This window comes from Meleagris gallopavo, chromosome 1 (assembly GCF_905368555.1).
Source record: "Meleagris gallopavo chromosome 1, MGAL_WU_HG_1.1, whole genome shotgun sequence".
NCBI lineage: Eukaryota > Metazoa > Chordata > Aves > Galliformes > Phasianidae > Meleagris > Meleagris gallopavo.
The window spans coordinates 85,413,611-85,427,533 of NC_139404.1; the positions used below are offsets into that span (position 1 = coordinate 85,413,611).

A 13,923-nucleotide genomic window follows, 5' to 3' on the forward strand; every position below is an offset into this window, starting at 1 on the left:
GGGAATTGCATTAGGAAGAGCATTCCAGCAGGTGAAGGGAGTGAGCCTCTGCCTGTACCTACCTGAGTGACCATGTCTGAAGTAGTATCTAGTTCTGGATTCCCCAGTACAAGAGATGTAGACATACTGAAGTGAGGGTAGTTTTGATTATCCGGAGAGATTGTGGAGTCTTCATCTAGGAGATATTCTGTATCCAGTCAGATTTGCTAGGGCAGTCTTTTCTTAGTTTATCCCATTCTGGCCAAGGGGATTGGACTAGAAAATCTCTCAAGGACCTTTCCAACCTAAGTGATTTTTTTGGTGGGTCTATGAAACTGAAATATGACCACTATAAGAACCAGAACTCTACAGAATTCTAATGAAAACAATGCCAAATTATACCATTTGAACATAAAATAATCAATTCATGATGAGTTTTCCATATTTTTATGAATTATTGAGTCCTCATTTTGTGAGTAGTGGAGTCCAAATGTCTGCCTGTGGATGGACAAGAGTATGTGGAGTTGGCAGCATTGAAACTGTATTGAGGAAAAGGGATTAAAAATCCCTGCCACATCAGAAACTATCAAATTTCTCATCTAGCCAGTAGCTACAGAATAAAACTCTTCTTATACAGTCTTTGAAATAAGAGAAAATGTAAGAAAGATTGAAAACTGAATGTGCAGCACAGTAGTCAATAAAGTTACATTTAAAATGCTAATCACTTCATCAGATTTTGAATGAAGGTATTTTATGTTCATGTCATGAACAGTTCTTAGCTAATACATGGTAAATGTAAGTCTGCTTGGTTATATTGCCAATGCTTGCATCTAGTCTAGTGCCTAGGACTCTTTTTTCTTTTGTCTATAGTTTTGCTTATAGGAAGTAGGAAATGATTACTTGGACAGTTAGCTCATACTGCTGGGTTTTAAGCACTTGGCCATATGTGCACAGAGACATTTCTGTATCTATGTGGGGGGAAAAAAGAGGAAGTGATACTGGAGCCAAATATCTTCTGTATGTGTCCATGAAAACACTGTCTATGAAAAGCTTGACTCCCTTTAACTGTGGGATACCACCTGTATTTGAGCAGGGCTCACTTCTTTTAAAACACATCTGGAAATAGTAATGACAATATCAATATTTTAAAATAGATGAGTGAGTGAGAGTATGCAGTGATAAATTTAGGACTCTCATAATTGGTTCACTCTTCTGCTGCAGAACTTCTGCTTTATAACTTCTGTCTCTCAGAAAAAATGATCTCCCCTTACATTCCCTTCCTATATATTTTCATTTTAACTCCCTATAGCTGTAGAAAGAAACTGAATGGTTATCCTCATATGATGGGAGAAGTTCTACGCTTTTCCTCTATAACCATAATGCTGTCAATAATATTTTGGCTTTAGACAACTTCATCCCCAGCAGCAAGTTTATGTTGATGTGAACTTGTTTTTGTTTGTTAATGGCTATCTAATGCCTCATTTGGCATAGATTTGGTTGATTCTTCCTATTTGTTGTTCTTGTAAATTTGATCAGCTGTAAGGGCAAGACACATCTACAGGTCCAAGAGGCATATGTGTAATATGCAGCTATCTTCTCCACATCTGGTTTTGCAGAATTGCTGTGTAATAGAGTGCACTTGTATTTTTAGTAACATTGTTTATGTATGGAAATGATATAGTCACGAACAGTTAGTTCCCAGTTACCCAAACCACCATTTATAAACTGTCTCTGTAATTCCCTCTTCTCTTGACTGCTGATAATATGAATTCAATGTTATCCAAATATACTGGATAAACCAGATGTGGTTTGGCAACTAGGCTTCTATTATATTTAAGCTTGATTCATAATGTGGCAATAGTCTGGTAATGGCGTATATCCACTTTTCCATATTGTACTCAGAAACCTGTGGATAAAACATGGCTGTGCTGTGTAAATGCTAGGATTGTTTTGCTTCAAATTGCAGTGGGGGGAAGAGGAGGACATATTTTTAAGCGCACACAAAAAATGTTTCCATCTTATTCAGTTATAAAGGACTGTAAGGAACAATCTAGATGCCTCCGTTCTGTTCTCCATGATGTTTCCTGGCTTTCCTGAAGATGAAATTTTTCAGAATGTATCGAGAATATTTGGTGCTAATGAAGCTATGGGAATCAGATTTTATGTATATTGGTATAAGGTAATTCTTGAATAAATGGGTTACATGCTTCTCGGCTCCCACCTTTGTCCACTACTTATGCTCAGGAATAGTGAAACCACCTCCATTTTCCAGGAGCAGAAATTGCTCCTGGGAGCATGAACAGCTACAGCCCCACTTTTATTCCTTGCATTAAAATAGCAGTGAATTTCCTGAGGCATGTCATGCGTGAGCTTGTGTGATTCCAACTCAACTTTGCAGGCTTGTGCCCTTTCTGCTCAGAGGGGTATGACAACACGCTTCCAATTTGGTAATCTATACAAAGCTGATAGATTTTGCTTCTTTTAGCTTTTTTGCCAGCTCACCACTCTCCTGTGTGAGTAGTCTTACTGGTGTTCCAGCTCTCCAGTGCTTCTCTGAAGGCCCATTGATGGAGGAGTTCCACTACAGTTCTCCAGCAGGCAGAAAATGCTCTCAAGTCCATGGTCAGAAGTGTCTCACTAGCTCATGTAGTCAGAGCTATGTGAAAGATGTGTTTTATGGTTAGCTATCTTATTCTAGCCTCACTGTGACTTATATGCACAGTGTACTATATGTGAAGCCTGACCAAAGTCTACAGTAAAGTAAAGATGCCCAGAAGCAACATCTTACAGGATCTAAGCCATTGCTTTTCACTGTGGCAAATGGCACATGTTTTGTTTATCAGGTGCTATCTGTTATTAGCCTATGCTTCTTTTTTAATAAAACAAACAAAATTGCTGGGCAGCATGGTAAGGAGATGATGTGAGGCCCTGTTTGCTTTGCTGCAGCTAATCCTCTGTGCTCAGGGGGAATGTTCTGCAAGGAAGGGAGATGTCTTCTTCCTTAGGGTCCAACAAGCCTCCTGGAGAATGAAAGATGCTTTAAAGTAAGAGGGGGAAAAGCGCAGAGATAAAAAAGAGGTGCCTGCCTCTCACACATGTAACCAGCTCTGAACCTGCCTCATGAGTAGAAACGGGGAGACAGCTGCAGGAAGAAAGGGAGTATAAAGCATACCTCAGAGGTGAAAGAAAGATATTTTTCATGCTATGCCCAAGGGAACTCTGCAGAATTTGCAGATAGATGAACCAACTGCTGGAAAGGCAGTACAGCTGAAAAAAGGATCCTTCCTACCAGCAAGCCAGTATATTTGATTAAAGCATTTCTATATTCAGTTTTATGTATTTTATAAGAGCATATTTTGAATCAGTCATATTGTTAAAACCTCATCTTTAGCTTTCAAAACTCTTTTGGAATATTGAGAGGAGTTCACCTTGTGAGAGATTCAGGAAGATTCTCCTGAGAGTTCCTGCTCATCTTTGAATTTGAACAGGTTTTATTTTTGAAGACATTAAAATCTCAAGTTTGTTGGAGGGTGTTTTGTTTGGGAATTATTTTTTCTCTGAAATATAGAAAGTTGTGAGCATTTGAAATATGAGCACTTTCAACAAAGCCTTCGTCTGCAGCCCAGGTTAAATTTCAACAAACTCTTAAATAAATGATTATAACACATCAGAAGCACCATTTTTTGAGGGAACGTCACCACTATCTCACTTAATAAGAAGTTCCTGCCTTTCCAAGAAGTTGTATCAGCTGGCTGGACTTTTTCTGACTGCTAAAGAAATTCCCGCTGATTACAAATCATCTTTGCATGAATTGTTAACCAGGATTTCTCTGACCATTTGGGCTGATTAAAGTTCCCACACTATTTTTGCAATAAGGCAGAAGCATATTTGTTCACCAGGCAATCCAGTCCAAAATTCTCTTAACATTAAGTAAACTTTGCCTAAATAACTTCCTGTCCTGTTTCCCACATGTCCTCACTGCCACTTTTAATAGAACCTAGTATCAATTCTTTTGTCTTTTCTAAAGCTTTGACATTGTTTGTTTGTTTTTGTTTTTAGTTTTACTAAAAGGATTGGATAGGCACAGGATTCAGAAAACTATGACTCCTGAAGCTTCACTGCAAGTCTAGGTTTTCTGTGACATAGTATCTGTGATAATATGGGACCTCGAGTGTTTCCTGACTTTGGATCATTGGACCAGAATCTCTTCCTGGCCTTGAGTTTGAACACTTTGGTTTCAATTTCATGGCAAAATGCATTCAAAATGTATTCAAGAGAGAATGGCTTAGTATCTAGAAATGACTACTTTGGCCCATCAAATATACAGTTAGAGAAGCCTCTCAGTCTTTGCCAGGTTAATGTGTGACCTTCAGTAAGTCCTTTATCTTCTTTCTTCATTTCAACAGGTGAAAGATTACAATGGTTACCAGAACTCTTAGATATCTATATTGTGATAATTAATTGACTAATAACTTTAAAGCCCTCCGGCTCATCAAAAGATAGTTCAAGGTTTTATTTATTTCTCTTATTAATGACCTAAGAGTGGTTTGAGCTAGTGAATAAGAACTGAAAATATATATGTCCTGTTATTGATTCCAAGAGACACTCACTGCTTCTAAATCATAAAAGGAAGCACAAATTGTTTGGCAGGGTTTCCACTACTGGCCATGAATGATTTGCACTGAAATTGCTGAATCATTCTGCACAATGTTTTACATTCTTTAAAAACCCGTGTGTTCGGTAAATCATCCTCCAACTTCAGTGCTGCTTAAATTAACAAAAGACTTTTATCAGGCCATTAATTCAGGCTTTTAAAAAATTTATACAGCTGCTGTAGATTTGTGTAAAGCATTCAATATGCTTGATCATTCTGCATTGATTTTAAAATTCAGAAGCATCGGCCTGAGCTTAACAGCACCTCGTTGGTTTGAACCTCCTTCAGCTTAATGACCTTAATTTCTTTTAACTGGTACACATTCCATGTGTGAATTTAAGGACTGAAGTAAAAATGGTGAATGGCAACAGAACTGTAAGACAGCTTTAGGAAACAAAGGATGTGGGTTAAAGGGAGATAAAGAGGATTTGGGCATGGTCCAGTTGGAGTAGAAAAAGATTAAGGAAACATCCATGATGTTCCCAGAGGCCACAGGTGGCATCGATATCTCAGTTCTATTTGTTCCTCTGGAAATCTCCTAAGGCACAGAAAGCCTCGATTCTGCCCCTCTTGAATTCAGTAGCAAATCTCCTGCTGATTGGGTTGGAGCAAAATCCAGCTTTAACTGTTTCAGGTATCCAATAAAGGGATGAAAGAGCAGTTGTTTCAAAGGCTATGGGAATAATTGACTACTATGGGCTGCATCCTAAGAACATGTGGGATAATTAGGCCTTTCACAGCACTGATGTGAAAGCTGACCGTGGTCGTTGCCAGGGGAATTTGGAATAGACATGATAGTTGATTCTATGGTGTGGAGAGGTAAAATAATTTATCTTAGAGAACTGCAGCTTTCTGCTATTTTTTTTTTTCTGCCTGCTTTGATCTTTCCAGTTGGCAGTCTAGAACTGACTCCTTTTTGTACATCATTTCCCTCTAACAACTGGATACTTGTCTGCATGCAAATCTTTCTGTAGTGTTGTTAATACATTTAGTAAATATTTCAAGATTTTTATTACGCTGTTTTCTCTGGATGAAAGGCATGCTATTTCTAGGGATGAATGAACAAATCCAAATTGGTTTCACTGTAGAAGAGTTATGCAATTGGAATGGTAGTCAAGCCAGATGTTCCAAGTTGACATCTCTTCCTTCTTCATCCATGGGCAGGACTAAATGTGAAGTAGTATAAACTTTTTAGATTATACTTCCTTTTGTTGAAGGTTTAGGTTATCTTACCCCGAGGAATGGGTGACATAATAGTGCAAGTCTGGCCAGTGCATTTGTATGACCCAAATAGATACTGTTCACTGCATCTATTTCAGTACAAATTGTTAAAGACTTTGTGATCAGCAGCGGTGAGGGTCCTATCACTTGATACTGTAACCTTCTAAGCCAGCTCTGTTGCTCACTCCAGGAGCAGTTCTGCATATTCGCCTCATTAAGATTTCTGACTTCTTACCCTATTTGCTAGTAATTATGCTATTGCTCAGCTATCACTAAATCCTACCAGTTGCATTATCCATTGTCAGCTGATTTCCCCAGTCACTGTTGTACACTCCAGCTTATTGGGCTTCCAGGGGGAAGATATAAAAGTGAATGCAGTACCTATAGGTGTTCCACTCCGAAAGCATCTAAGTGTGATTAGAAAGTAATTGCTTTGTAATAAAAGATTTGAGAGAAACCAATAATACACCACTTCTGGGACTGTAGACTTGGCAGTGTCTCTGCCTGATAAGAGTTTGCAGAGATGCTGAGTTGCTCAACACAACAACTCTATGGAAATTATTTCTCCCATGTAAATGCTGCATTGCATTTAGGTTGTTCACCCATTCCATGTTTTCCCATTCAGAAAGTCTGTCTTTTCTCAGTGATGATCTGATGCCTGAAAAGCTGATGTTAGTATTTCTGAAGTGATTGGTTTGTAGGGACAGGTCGTTCAAGTGTTTTTTTCTGGCTGTGGAGAACAGGTAGTCTTACATCTGGAACAAAACATGAAGGAAGACCAATATACAACAATATATTGCACTGAGAAAATGCAGAGCTACCACAGAAATGGTGAAAAATGACTGGATCTTGGAACAAAGTGTTAGTAAAACTAGTTGTCGTCTTCATTAATCCCATATATTTTGGCAGTTGAATCTAGAATGCTATCTTTGTAGCTGCAAATTGCTACAGATGATGAAATATACTAGATGCTCTGAAGAAATTAACTTTCTAATTTGTTGCTTCTTCTGTGTCAGAGAGAATATAATGCTGAATTTCTGCACAAACATTTGGTTAGAATCTATTTCTTATTCTGTTAACATCCTATTCTATGGGAATTGCTTGTGAAATTAGTTGCTTTTCAATACTGAGAGATCAGGATCTAATCTTAAGGCATCATATACATGATGATGGTTCTTCAGAAGCAGTTATCTTACATATGTAAGGAAAATTCTCATCAAAATTCTAATCATCTTCTCATATATGTTGATATATGCTAATATCTCACCTTCATTTTCTGGAAATTTGAATGCAATTTCAACTATATATTTTTTTATTTTGTATTGTGGTGTCACAGTAGTGAACAACTGGCTAGATACACTCTTTGTTTATATAAAATATTTGCCTAAAGAAGGGCCGGAATAGAAACCCAGGGCTTGAACAACCTGAAATGCACTTCTTGCTTGCTCTAAAGCTGGACATATAGATTGAAATTCCATTCCTAATAATGGGCCACGTGTGGACACTTCCCCATTTTGATGGAGAATTGAACTTAAAAATCCAGTACAAATTTTCACATAGTCTATTCTGGGTCTTCTAGTCTCTCTCCATAGTTTCCACAGCACACTTTTCAAGGTCTCAGAATATTCACATTTCTAATGTTTGGGGTTTTTTTTCCTCTTAATTTTGACAGACATTATTTTAAGGTAATCAAGTTTCAGACTAACAATGGTAAAATCTCACTTCTGTCCGTACTTTTCCTCTGCCAATTTCTGTAGAGTTTTCAAATGCTACTAATGTAAAGGTGAAAATCATTTCTGTGCAGACAAACCATTCAGTTTCCTGATGAACCATTAACTTTCATTAGCTCTCCAGGGGAGAAAAGTTTAAGAAATGCATTAGCTGTGTGCTGGCTCTTAGCGGAAAAGAAGAATTTCCTTTCAACTGAATGCACTTCTTGAGCTTTCAGTACTTACAGCTCTAAATAAAACTAACCTGTGCTAGGGGCTGAGATTCTCTGTGTGGCAGCATAAAGCTTTGCATTACAGGCTTTCCATGGACCACTTTCAAATGACATTTGCAAGAAACGCCATGCCAATAGATTCAGGTTTTCCCAGCTGAAGTCCTTCGAGCTGTGAACTTCAGGTCAAGGTCTCTTTCTGCCAGGTTGAATTTTGAACACTGTGACAGGTGACGAGGGATAGGATCCTGTTTGTTGTACATTGAGAAGTGTCAGTAGGAACTGGTTTGTGTTTAGATCACTATGCTGAAAATGCAGCAACTCTGATCTTCTTCACAAGAGAAACCTGGGAGGGTCATAGACTGTATCCAGTACTTTTCTCTTTATTATGATTCAAACGTCTGTACAGAAAGTACATATATATGTATATATTCATATACATTATATATCCTTATTCCTCCAGTTTCAGAATTTTTCCCCCTCTTACCAGCATTGCACAAACAAAAGCTTCATAGGGTTCAAAAAATGGGATTTGTGCCTGGGTACATCTAGACTGGCTTAGAAAAGTGATAGAACTGTATCTTTTGGGTTGTGGTGAGTGGAAAGGCTAGTTTCTCAAAGGCAATGTTTCTGTGATGCACTTAGCTAGGGAATATTTATTTCATATATATGTGTGTATATATATATATCATTATATTATATATATTATATATATATTATATTATATATATACATTTTATATATGTTATATATATTATTATATATATTATATTATTATATAATTATTATCTAATATATAATTATATATATATTGCATTTTGTACTTAGGTTGCTACCGAATGCTTTGCAATAACGAATTAGAACTCCAACACCTACGTAAGTAAGCACATATAGCTGCAATTATGTATTTGGCAAGAGCTCACATCCTGTCTAGAACAATTTGAAGAATTATAAAACATGCTGTACTGACTCAAGAGTATTGTCTTCCAAAATCACCATATGCTCTTAAACATCTGTCTAGAGAGCCAGTGGAAAGCATAAGAGTCTTTTAACATCTTTCCCAAGAATAGGCCCCTACTAGACAAGGTTTTTTTATACAATGCCAAGTTCTTTGTACTCAATTGTTCAAGCTGAATCTCAACTACAGAAGCCTATGCTTGTATGACTCCTTGTTTTCCTCCAAAAACTCTTCATCATTTAATATGTTCTTAAGTACATATAAATGTGGATGAAATTATGCAAAATTAAGGGACTATTACTGGTGTTGGACCATGAGTAAAGAGGTAGTAGGTAAAATTTACTCAGAATAATGTTGAGTCAGCCTCAAAACCATTCACATGTTATTGAAGGATTTCCCTCAAATTGTCAGGGGTGATTTTCTTTCCAAGTCATCAGCTGCCTGTTCATGCATGGTCAGCCAAACCAGGTTGCCTGGGAATTTCCCGAGATGGGTTATGAGTTTCTGTGCAGATGGAGACTGCAGCCTCTTTGGGCAACCCACTGCAGTGTCTGATCACCCTCACAGTTAAACAAAATCAAACAAAGCACTCTTATTTTTATACAGAAACTTTTGTATTTCAACTTGTGCCAGTCTCCTCTTGCACTGCCATGTTTTAATTCTGCTGCACTTCCTGCAATGGCTGTTGTAGTTTGCAGATGTCAATTCTATCAAAACACTTAATTTCTCAGTTCTGAATTTGAAAAAAATCACTTGCTAATACCTTATTTTCCTCAAGAAAAACAGATAATAGAAAAATTGTTTTCAAAAGGAGGGGATCATTCAACAGACTGAGAGGAAAAAAATCTTTCATGTGGGCAACAGCAATTTCATTCTGTTCTGTCTGTGCAATGGCTGTAGCGGAGCCCAAAGGTTGGTAAGGGAAGCAAATGAAAACAAAATCTAGAGACAGCTTGCTTTAAGTGGTTCTGTGTCTTTATATGTAGACAAAATAGAATATATTTACAACAGCTGGCTGATGGCTCCAGTAAAATCATAGCCTTAAGCAAGAGTAACAGAAGAGAAAAGCTTTGTCCTCAAGAAAGAGAACAGGTTACAAGGCCTATCAGTAAGCCCTGGAGGTGAGATGACTCAGCTTTGCAGTTGCAACACAACTGTTCTTCAAGGCAGGCACCCCTTCCCTGTATGGCTAACGAAAGGCAGCTCAAGCAAACTTGGCTTTTCTTACCTTTGAGCAGTAAAATGCAATTTTAGTTATGATATGAACAAAAGCCTGTGTTAGTCCTAATCCTGGTTATTAGCATGGCAAATACTTCTTGGCCATTTAACAGCAGCTAAAACTGCAGAACCTCAGCTGTTACTCTTGAGCACTTTGGAAAAACGCGTTAGTAAATTACTAACTATTGTTACTGCCAACTGTTACCTGGTTAAATCTGCTGTTTGTTTTCCTGCTATGAAATAGCTCTTCTGTCTCATGGTGTGCACAGGGTTTTCCTCGAAGCTGAGAAGCTGGGTAAAAGCAAATACCGCAGCTGTTCTTGACATCTAGATCTTTTGTTAACCTTTACTTCCCAGGTACCTGCTTCCTAAATATTGTTTTGTTACCTATCCCACTATTTATGAATTTAGCACTAGCTTTTGTGCCTGAATTTTGATGCCTACAGATGGCATAACACAGGCAGCAGAAGTTGCTTCATATTCTTCTACACAGATCACACCTTTAGGAGCAACTCCTTCTACTGCGCTCCAATTCTTTCATTCATTCTTGCAGCAGCAGCTGATGAAGATGCAAAATCTGAGCTCTATCACCCAGCAGCTCTAGTCAGTCACTGCAACATCTGTGCCTTTTATCTTGAGGGTATCATTACAATAATAAGGCTATAGGAGTTGTAAATTATCCATTTTAACGGCCAAATTAGGTGAGAAGAATATAATTTCAAGTCAACTGAAGCATACAGTTTACCTCAAACTGAAATTTAGGTATTTAATTCAGGAATTAAATACCTATTTCTCCCTGTTTCTTCTTTATTAGTAATTTTATTTCATTTTTCAGAACACAAAATTTCTAGAAATCTGCATTCTAGAATTCTCTTCTGAACTGTGTGAATTGCAGTGCTAATCTCAAAACTTCAAGTTCACAAACTTAAATACACTTTTACTAATTTCTGCAACATACGAAATGCAGTTAACTTGTTTTCATTATTCTCTTAGTGTTTGTACATCTTCCAACACAAATGTATTTATGAACTATTTAGGAATTACTTGGGCCCAGTAGAGGCTGCATTCTGCTAAATAGTTGCAGTGTAACAGGGGCAGTTCTCAATTAGGAAAAAATGTTTCTCACCTTTCTGTTGAGAGAACATCATATGTGCGCAGGTTAGTCATAACACATTCTGCGCTTAAAGAACTGATTCACACTTTTTTTTTAATTTATTACTGAAACAAATGTGTTTCATAATGCACTAGTCATCAAATGACTTCTTCAAGTGGCATAGCGGATCAATAACGGCAATGAAAAAACAGCCATACATACATCTAATGCAACAGTTCTGATAAAGGAAAAAATAAAATAAATCCCCAGAGGTGTTTTAAAATGAGGTAGCAGAGATTTCTGGCTTCTTTGCCTGTTAATTTATGTGAAGTATAAAGAAGAGGGAAAAAAAAACCAAACAACTTTTCATAAAATCTCCCTCCCTCAGTTTACCAGTCCTCAAAGCGTTACATTGCTTTCTAGTTTTCAGCTCACAGACTCCTAATATATCATATAGAGGCAAATAAAATGGGCTACAGTGAAGTTTTCGCTTAATAAAAACACAAACGAATCTTGTCTATGCGATCTAACAGTTTTGTGTGTTAGGGGATTCTGTGTTGGTACACGTTTGCTAAATTGTTCATAATTGAGCATTTAGAAGCACGTAGTATATACTGAGTTTGATTTATGAAATGTACCTAGTAGTCAAAAGATTTACGATTCACATCAGTAATTTATGTATCTTGTGGTACTTGATTTATTAATCAAGAAAATCATTTCCCAGTCATGCAACTGCTTTGCAAATATGACTGATTTATATGTGTAGGAAATAATGGATAGTTCATGCACCTGATTTCTAAGTAGCATTACTGTCATACAGAAGGTTTGAAACTCTGTACTTTACACTTTGGATGTAAATATCTATTTTATTAATAAAAAATAGCCTGATTTATATGACTGATTTGTAAATCTTGACTCTGAATTTTAGCAGAAGTCATGCTCTGATGTACTTTATTTCTCAAACAGGTTATTTTCCAAGGTCTAGATTCTGTAATCATGGTTTAGTTTATGGATGTTTATTTTAAATTCTTCTTGCTTCATGTTATTACCAAGATGAATTCCTTTCTTCACCCTTTTTAGGGTACTGTCGTGATGAATGTTCTATATGGCTGTTTTTCCTGTCACTTCATACCTCTCACAGTGATGCTTTCTGCACCGCCTTCATATTTACCAATATTTTCTGACCTCTGCTTTTGTCTGGATGCCACTTCAAGAGCAGGCTGTACTTTTTCCTGCTAGCTGCATACAAATTAACTTGCAAAAACAAAAAAAGACCTTAATGCATGGACAGAACCTGTAGTTGTGGTTGATAACACTTTACAAACCTGTTAGAAGCTTGGGAATTTAGGCTATAAACCGAATACTTTGAGAAAGTAAGCTTTCAGCTGCATAATGAAATGAATTTGTTCCATCTTAGATCAGAAGGAGTTGCACATAAGGCGGATCATTCTGCTGTTCTTACTCAGCATTGGACCATATCTAGTACTTAGACTGCAGTATTTAATTGTTTCTCTCTTTATATGTATTGCATCTCTGAAGACTTATACGCAGTTTTTACTGAAATTTGTACCCCCAAACATGCTCTTTTTCAAAGTGGAAAGAGCAATATTTACGAGCTTTTGATTTAAAAACAAAGTTTGGATCCATTTTCTGTATAACCTCAGAAATACATTCGCAGTTTATAAGTGTTCATCCAATACTTTCTGACTGAGCTATTCATCGTGGACTGAGCTATTAGATCATGGTTCAAATGCTTGCTATCGGTCATCTGTTTTTATTCTGATTAATGATTTAATCTTTACAGTCCCAACAAGCTGCTACTAAATGAGTTGTGATTTCGCTCGTCACAAACACATACAAGAACAGTAACATAAGTTTGTTGATTTATGGAGGCATGCTGTGGATATGTCAGGAGGATGGGAGTGAATGAGAACTTCAGCACTGTGCATACTTAGGATTAGTGCGTTATTTTGAGGCTCTGATTTAATGCTGGTGCCCCTTGTTTTGCAAGAAAACTGTCAAAAGGGAGGAAAGAATCATGGATATGAATAACTCAGATTCACATTTAAGTTAGGGACAAATCCCACTATGCTGTAAGTGATACATGGGGAATTATGAAACCTGGGGAGTTGCAAGAGAAAATGGGAGATACAGTTCCTTTAGGCAACAGAGAAACTCCAGACAGCTTCAGCAGACATCCCAACAGCTATACAAGCCTATGGAGAATTATATCGTAGTGCAGGTGACACGTGAACAAGCAAGGTTTCTCTGGACTAAAGCCAAATGAAAGGCTCAGGAGTACCAAGTCTTGCAGGAGCTACTGAATGTCCCAAAGCTGGGTACCAACTATGAGTCATTGTTTCCCTCATCTGTGTAGCTTAAGGTCAAGGAGAAGCACAGATGAAGATGGGGAGGAGATATGGAAGTCTGAAGCAATGAGATGATTGGCCGGAGGCCAGAGATGGTGAGAGAAAAACCCAAAAATCCTAGTCCTATGATGTTCTCACATTGACTTATTTAGAAAAACTGCTTATCTTCTTTTTCTAGAATCCAGTCACTCCATCCACTCCATCAACCACCGTACATGGTAAAGTGCTTTGCATGGCAGAAACTTCAACCATGTCTTATGTTAACTAGAGTGAGCTTGAATAGTTTCAGATCTTGTAAAGAACATCATTTTTATGATTAAATTCATTCTGAAGAGATTCATAAACATCCTGTTAAGTCACTGTACAAGATCAATAGGTTTTATTTTAGATGTGTTACAAAATTGACTGTATATTTTTTGCAATATTAATTACATTTGAAAATTTAATACAGCACTACTGTTGCTTTGAGAGTAAAATGACAGTTTAAAGTGA

The 13,923-nt window shown here is 37.2% G+C and overlaps 1 long non-coding RNA gene across 32 annotated transcripts in view; it reads left to right on the forward strand.

The window, feature by feature from the left end:
* Nucleotides 1-13,923, forward strand: part of LOC116217324 (uncharacterized) — a 353,825-nt gene that overhangs the window by 42,628 nt on the left and 297,274 nt on the right. Inside the window, exon 3 of one of the 32 annotated variants that reach the window (XR_014887246.1) lies at nt 8,622-8,669. The exons of the other annotated variants lie outside the window; for them this stretch is intronic. This is a non-coding gene — a long non-coding RNA (uncharacterized LOC116217324). The remainder of the gene's footprint in view (nt 1-8,621; nt 8,670-13,923) is intronic. 32 annotated transcript variants of the gene reach the window in all.